Source organism: Meleagris gallopavo, chromosome 15 (genome assembly GCF_000146605.3).
Source record: "Meleagris gallopavo isolate NT-WF06-2002-E0010 breed Aviagen turkey brand Nicholas breeding stock chromosome 15, Turkey_5.1, whole genome shotgun sequence".
Classification (NCBI taxonomy): Eukaryota; Metazoa; Chordata; class Aves; order Galliformes; family Phasianidae; genus Meleagris; species Meleagris gallopavo.
In genome coordinates, this window is record NC_015025.2 from 12,926,347 (window position 1) to 12,934,415 (window position 8,069).

General features: G+C 49.3%; 1 long non-coding RNA gene across 1 annotated transcript; it reads left to right on the plus strand.

The window, feature by feature from the left end:
• The first annotated feature begins 16 nt into the window (after positions 1-16).
• LOC109370122 lies at positions 17-7,294 on the plus strand. Its single transcript, XR_004161435.1, has 2 exons — positions 17-5,459; positions 6,738-7,294. It is a non-coding gene; the product is annotated as an uncharacterized LOC109370122 (long non-coding RNA).
• Positions 7,295-8,069: the final 775 nt, after the last annotated feature.

Here is an 8,069-nt window from a genome sequence, read left to right on the forward strand (position 1 = left end):
CGGTGGGGTCCGCGGAGACCCTGCGGGTGGATCCTAGGGACCCGAGGTCCCGGCTGGCGGCATCCTGACGCGCCCCGGTGGGGTCCCGTAGCGCCCGCGGGGACCGCACTGGGGGTCCGCGGTGCTGCGCTGCGGGCTGGGGGTGAGCCGGTGCTGCTGGGCGCTGCCGGCTGCGATGCTCGAGGGGAGAACCCGTGCCGGCTTTAAATCCTACGGGTTTTCAATCCCTATGGAGAGGAGGGGACCCCGTGGCTTCAGGGTGCTGAGGGACCTGAAGGACGGGGAGCCGAGCACCCCGCTGCCGTGCTGGGGCTTTGTGGGCAGCCCCTCCTTGTGCTTCTGCGTGGTGCTGAGCTGGGTGCCGTGTTCGGGACGGTCCCCGTCCACAGCTGGGAGCTGCAGCCTCTGCTCATCCTGCAGCAGAAATACGGGGCGTGATCCCAACGGAAGCCCCTCTGTGTCCTTCTGGCAGGGCTCACAGCCCTGATTCCGCCTGGCACCGGTTGCTGACGAGCAGCGGTGGTTACAACAGGTTACAGGTAGCGCGGGTTGTATGCCAGCACAGTGTGTTTCCAGCCGGTGTGGCTGTCCTGGAATCGTTGTCAGCCCTCAAAGGTCATGCAGTCCATCCCAGCCCATACATAGAATCGGGGAATACATATCCTTCCTGCCTGATGTTTATCCTATTGATTCCTAATAACCTCTGATGACAGAGATACCCGAGCTTCCCAGACAGAGTTTGACATTTAACAGCCCTACCAGCAGGTTTTTCATACGATCTAAGCAGAAATATTGCTCTGTTTTCCTTTTTGGGGTACACACAGGGAAGTTCCTTCCCTCACTGCAGGAGCTCTTTGGTCTGTGGTCGCTCCGCTGCTCCCCTCAGGGCTGTCATGCTGAGCTGATGCCCAGCACAGGGCTGAGGCACTGCTGTGCTCAGAGAGCAGAGCTCACTGTGGGTCTTATCCTTCTTGCTGTTTACTTTTGTTGCTTTGTACTTTTGCTACAGATGATGCATTGGTTTTAATGTTTTTTGTCCCATCTGGCCTTCAGCCATGCTTCTCCAGAACTTTTCCTGCTTTCCGTTCCTCACCTGTTTCATTGCTCTCACCAAATCCCATTACGTCACACTTGTCCTGGCTGAACCACGTCTTCCCTGTTTTTACAGATGAGCGCAGGGGGTCGGGATTGTTCCAAATCCTGCTCTTATGCTGGCAGTCCCTCAGCTGGGGGTGGCCTTCAAATGCCAACAGTGCATTTTGTGTCCCAACAACCAGCTCATGGATGGGAGTCCCAGTCTGGGCTGGCTTCCCTGGACCATTCCTCAGTCAGGTCCTCCCACTCCTTGCTTTATTGGCAAACCCCATTCACACCCATTTGTGCCCGCAGTGGGGCACCCACCCTGCAGTAGCCAGGTCCATCTCCAGCATCCCAGCTCTATTATGGGATGTCATAGCCCTGCCACAGAAATACAATGCGTTTGCAGTGATTTGGTTTTGGTAAATAAGGGTTTCTTGTGCTCGGGTTCTCATCACTGTCTAAATACTTCATTGAAGTTAAGCTGATTAATCTGTAATATCCCAGATCCTCCTATCCCCATGCCCTGGCTTCTCGGGGCAGGCTGTGTCCATCACTCACTGCAGATCGCTGTCCCCTGCCAGGACCTGGGGACAGCTCTGGTGACACCGCTCTGCACAAGTGGGGAACACATGGATGATAAAGAGACAGAAAGCATCGCAGAGCCTGCTTGCCTCTGTCACCTGCTCTTTGTTGGGAGGACAAAACAATTAACTGAAAGACGTTCAAACAGGTCTGACCAGCTCCAGAGCCGCTCTCACACGGCCGTTCAGGGTTTGCTTACCCACTGCAGGCAGCACAGGGGCGATGGTGCCCTCCTTGTGGTGCATGATGTTGCAGGCTGGCAGCCCTTGGGAGCAGCACCCAGCAGCTTTCCTGCCTGCAGATGAGCAGCAGAAGGGATGAGAACAAGTTCTGGTGAAACGCTATCTGGTTGGTGGGTTTCCTCCTTTGATATGAGGACTGTCTGGATGTGGCAGGGCTTCCTGCTGCTCTGTCCTTTCCGTTCCTTGCTCCTGCACCCAGAGTTCTGCAGCTCCTGTTGGACTTTGCGGGTCATGTCCCTGCTCAGGGCTGGGGCTGTCCCTGTGTGCGACATCCACAGTGTAACATGTACCAACCTGTGGAGGCTGAGGGGGTGCAGATGGGGGCTCTGCAAAGGAGCTGCGGAGGTTGGAAATCTGTCATTAAAATGCACAACAAATAACAAGGATGTGCAGGAGTGTTTCTGAGAGCCCCTGCTGGGTCTGTGCAGTGCTCACCAGCAGCTGTGACTGATGCTCGGAGTGCAGCAGCATGTACAAGATTATCTTGCTTATGGTTTGACCAAATTCATCCAGAGAATGAGTGGCACCGTGCAATCTGTTGATGTGCATTTATCAAAATAAATCTTTCATTGCCTGGAGCCAACTGTATTTCTGCTTATATCGCTTGGCAATTTACTGTTGGGTTTTCACACTGAGCTCTCACTCTGTGTGCCCTTATGGGTGTTCCTCTGCTGCTGGGATGGAGTTAGGGACAGAAGCAGAACGGGTTGCTGCACACCTCTGGTTATACCGAGCATGTCCTGTGGTTTACTTCTCTTGCAGAACAAAACCATTTCTGCTTTGCGATTCCCTTTGATTCATCTGGAAGAAATCATTGATTTGTGCTTACATCCTGAATGTTCATTGATTATTCACTTAGTGTTTAAGGTAAAGCCCATCTACAGCTTGCTAGTTTAAGTGAAACTGCCACTCATCTCCGGAAACCTTTGAAGCCTGCTGAATTATGAAGAAATTGCTTTAGTGATAAACTGGGCAAAGCTGCTCCGCCTGATCAGCTCTGGTACGGCTGCAGTGGGCACAGTGCTGGTGTTGGTTCTCCCTGCACACAGAAACCCAGAGAACCTTTTTTGGTGAAAGCCATGGAGAAATCCACAAAACACTGCTTCTGCTGAGCGGGTGGGAAGAGCTGAGGCGAAGGGCAAAGCTGAAACCCATTTTGGGGCAGAATGGCAGAAAACTTTTGCATGGCTTTTGGAATTATTGAGGTTGGAAAAGATCACAGAGATCACCAAGTCCAACCACTGACCCATCACCACCATGCCCACTAAGCCGTGTCCTCAGTGCCACATCTTGCCCATTTCTTTCAAATCTTTGCTGGATGTGAACTCACTTCTGCAGCAGCCAACCTACCGACCATTGGCCCACTGTTGGCCCCAGTGAACGCTCACTGAGATTTGCAACAATTGGATTCCAAGTGACAGTGAACAGCAAACACACCCAAGCCCTGGGATGTGCCATGCAGCTCTCCTTGCCTTTCTTTTCCAGTCTTTGGGTTTAGGAATCCCTGGAGAGCGAGACCGGGATGCCTGCGGGGTGGATGGCATGGAGCATCCCAGCTCATGGGGAAAAACTTCCCTCCTCGCCTGCAGGATCCAACACCGATGTTCCCACGCTGGTTCTGAGGTTGGCCTCTTGTTTTTTCCCAAGTGGAAGCCCGTGAGGTCAGCAGGGCTCAGTGCATGCAGGCAGAAGTCGCTGCCAAATTAAGGGATTATGAAAACTATTAAAATAAAGGAAGGGTTTTAGCTGGGGCTGGAAGGTTGTACTGCTAGAAGGAGAGGCTTTTCAGGGATTGCTGATCGAGCATCTGCTTAATAGCTTCCTGGCTTGGGGAGAGGATTGTTGTCTTTGACAGAGGGAAATGTGTTTTCCTGCCTTTCTTATTGTAATTGAGGTGTAGAGACTTTTTATTCAGCGATGACCTTTGTTTTGTTTGTGGTAGAACAGCTCACGTCAAGCTTCTCTTGCATTGCAAGACAACCCAAGGAGGACAGGTCTCTGTTTTAAACCATCTTTCTCCTTTCTCTGCAGCATTGGCTGCTTTTCCATGTGCTTGTGTCCCTCTTGAGTCACATTCTTTTTTTCCTTATGTTAGTTGAGCTGCCTTGTCATTTGCTTTTATCCACAACCTCACGCTTGTGGTTTAGGGTTTGCTGCAGTGAGTTGATACTAACCTGGGGAAGGTCACTGCGCTGGTACCAGTGCCACTGCCTGCTGCCTCACCTATTCCTCCAGGAGTTTTTGGACCGACTGGTTCTTTATGACATGGATGTGCCCTAAAGGATATGAGGTAGTTTTTCTTCTCTCCCAGTGATGGTGAGAGCTTTCTGGAAGCAAAAAACATGCAGCATTCCCATTGCGTGTCCCCACATAAGCAAGAACTTGCCTGTGTTGGGTGCCTGGTGGATGAGTGGGCTTGGGTAGGGTTAGGCTCTCTCAGGATTGACAGCTCCCTTAGAAAAGTGCCCAAGGAGTGAATTATTCAGTTAATGCTGGCAAAAGCAGTGTGGTGTCCTCCTCTCCCTCCTGTCAATGCCCAGACTCTAATGTTGTGCTTTTGTTTGATCTTGCCTTTCCTGTTTTAACGATGCCTTTTTGGTGCCATGTCTCATTGGGGTTTCTTTGGAGCTGTCTTTGATATCTTTTTCCCTCTTTGTCTTCCATTTCCCTCAATTTCCTCTCTTCCTTCTTCCTTTGATTTTGTAGAAAATGACCAGGATGGACTTACTCTATGTCTCTTTCTCTCTTAAGCTTGTCTAATTTGACTTACCTACTATTCACGGACCTTTCCCAGATGCTTACCTAACACTGGCTTCATCAGCTCCACAGAGAGCTGGCTGATCCCACAGATTCGTTGTACCCCAGCACTTTACCTCTTTGGGTGGTTAATTGAGAGTGGTTGCGGGGTTGGGCACAACAAACTGTAGGCAGAAAAACAGTAAAAGCAGAGGGAATGTTTTAATGCCATGGCTGAGCTGAAACTTTCTGATCTGAGGGAATACTTGGGGCCTTGAGGGACATTGAGGGAGCTTATCTCACTCCTAGATGGAGCCCGAGGTTAATCATAGAATCATAAAGGGTGGAAAAGACCCCTAAGATCCCCAAATCCAATCCATCCCACCGTTGCCATAACCACGTCCCTCAGTGCCACATCTCCACGGTTCTCAAACAACCTCCAGGGATGGTGACCCCCCACCTCCCTGGGCAGCTGTGCCGTTGCATCACTGCTCTTTTGGAGAAGAAATGTTTCCTACCAACCAGCTTGAACAAAGGAGAATGAAGCGTTGTGTTTCAAACCTGGTTCATTTGCTGATGTCGGGAATGGAGAGGTATTTAAAAAAAAAAAACATAAGAACTGGTAACTCAAATTCATGCTGCATGCAAATTTCTTGGTTTGACGGCTGAAATTCTTCATTGTGCCATCATTCTGGTGAAGACCAATGAAATGTGGCTTTTCCCTGAGCTGGAAGGCTGTGACGAGGGAGGGGATAAGCGACCAGAATGGCATTTGTGCATAACTGGGACAAGGACTGTGGGCTGGCTCCATATACATCAGTTTGTGTTTCATTAACGTCTGGTTCCACCCTGTCTGTCGGTTTTATTAGATTAATTTATTACTTTCTGAAAGTGCCTCTCCAGTGAACTAACATATCTGTTTACTGGAAGTATTTGGTTACCACGAAAAAGTGCATTTGGCAAATATTAACTACTTTCTTCTGTTTCTCTTTGCAATTTAATTGTCTATTTATCTTGAGTATTAATTGCCAAAGGCCTTGGTAATTATTTGCTGATTTTGGGAATAATCATTTGAAAGGATTGGATTACATTTGCAATATTAATCATTACTGTGGTGTGCTGCTTCAGAGGATGGGATCTCCGCGGCTCCGATTGCAGTGTGAACATTTACTGCTTGAGACTGAGCTGCTGCCTTAAAATAACAGAATCGTTACTGAGGTTTTGTTCCTGAAACGGAGCAGATATTTGCAGAGAGTCAAACCTGGCAGGCACAGTTAGCCTATCAGTGTGCTTTTCCTGTTGGCAGGAGGAGCGGTCAGGCTGTAGTCAAATATAAAAATGGTTGAGGTTTATTTACTTTGTGCTGCTCCAGTCTTGGCCAGATAACACAATGCCATGGCAGTCCCTCCTCCGGTGTGGGTTGGTGGGAAGCAGCTGCCCGGTGCAGCAGCAATGCATCTCGCCTTTGTGGTGCTCTGCAGGGGTGTTGTTCTCGCAAGCAAATGTGCTGCAAAGCGCATCTTGCTTTGGGGGAAGGTGAGAAATTGGAAAGTCTCTGCTGGGAGCTGAGTAATTGGCACCTGCTATTATTGCGTCCCTCCTCCCTCTTTTAATAACTTGTTTATAAGGATGACTCTCCTACAGATCTCATTACAAAGCTGTAAAACATGCTTTTTTAAAAAAAAAAAACAAAACATAACAACACAAAGCATTCTTATTCCTATTGGATCTGCATACGTACTTCCTTCTGTTTCTACCAGAGGGAGGACAGCTTTTGTCTCATCCAGGGATCTCCTGCTTCTGGCTGCAGTGGGCAGCAGATGCTGTTCCTCTACCAGCACCAAGCCTGGCAGCAGCCAGCACAGCTGGGAGGGCAGTTCTTGTTGTTTTAGGCCTGGAAACAAGGGTCGTGCAGGCTGTTTGAGTTCCTCTGGCTCTGCCTCCATCTGAGCTGTGCACTGACTTGCATTGCCAGGGAACCGCGGCATTTAGCACCCACCCCTGGGACCTCTCGTTGCAGCAAATCCCACTTCGTTCTGTTGCACACCGTGATTTGGCTAATTGCTTTTAACAGTGTCGTCTTCATTCCTTTATTAGTGAATCGTGATGCAAAGGGAAGCCGGGAGCAGTTTGGATCCCGTCGTGTATCGTTGGATGACCACACTGGGCTCAGCTTTGTCCCCATGCACACGTTGGGAAGAGGCAAAATCGTGTCCGTGACAATTGTTTTCTGATTCTTTTCATTACCTTGCAGAGCAAAATGATAAAAAGAGCCTCAGAAAAGAGGGCATTGCAGCAAGCCCTGGCAGGGAGGTAATCTCTTTTCTTCGTACCGAGGTATAAAGATAATTCCGATCGGGATTGAAGCAGCGGATGGCAAATAATTCTTGAACAATCCGCTTATGGTGTTCCAGGACGCGAATGAAAACCACTAATGGGATAAAGAAGGATCTAGATAATTATCTCAGCTGCATTAAATCCTGTCGTTTCAGGAGAGTACTCTTGTGGACACTCATTTCATGTGTACAAAATGCTAAAGCTGACCAGACATTTTCAGAAGCCAGCTCATCCCAAAACAAAGACATCATTGCTTGGTGTTCGGCTGTCTTTTATCTACCTGGCTGGTCCTAATAAATCTCATTTCTGCTCTCTGCTATCCTGTTTCCCTTTTTTCCCTTCCCTACAGCAGCTTGAGGCAGTGACACACATTCTATCCAGGGCAGATTTGAAGCTTTCTTCATCCCTTTGCTTTTTCATTTGTTCTGCTGGTTTAGGGACAGTTCCTGTTGTTTGGTGTTTTTTCCCCCCCCCCTTCTTTCAGCTGGTAATGCTGTTGTTTTAAATTTAACTGTGGAGCTGCTTACAACATTACAGCATGCAGGACATCCTTAAATTGGATCTGTTTTTTCCCCCAGCAAGAGCTCTGCCTTGCAGCACAGGGAATGTGCTGTGCTCCAAAACAAATCCGGCTGCAGTCGGTTAATGAGGCTCTTGTTACTGGTTCTTTGCTCCCGTTGTGCCTGAACCTAGTGGATGCCCCATGGATGAAGCAGAGGATGGCAGAAAGAAACAGCTTTATTTTGACAGCAGCTGTGACATTTGGGTACGTTTGGACCAGCTGTTGGTGTCCTGGGACAGGAAGACCTTCAGTCATGAACTTTCCCATCTTTTTGCATCAGTATGGCAGTGCAATTAGTTCTGGTGGCTTTTGGAAGTGCAGAAGGGCTCAGAGGAACAAGAAGGGTGGTCTCTTCTTAGTGACGTTCTGCTTGAGCTCATAAAATTGCTCCCCCAGGAGGCTTAATGCTGAGGTTCCTGCTCCCAGTTCTGGCCCTGTGGCTGTAGGAGATGGGCTGACTTCTAGCAGTTGTGCCTGGCACAGGCTGTATCCCGCACCGCTGGCATTCTGCAAGAGGAATCTGCCGAGAC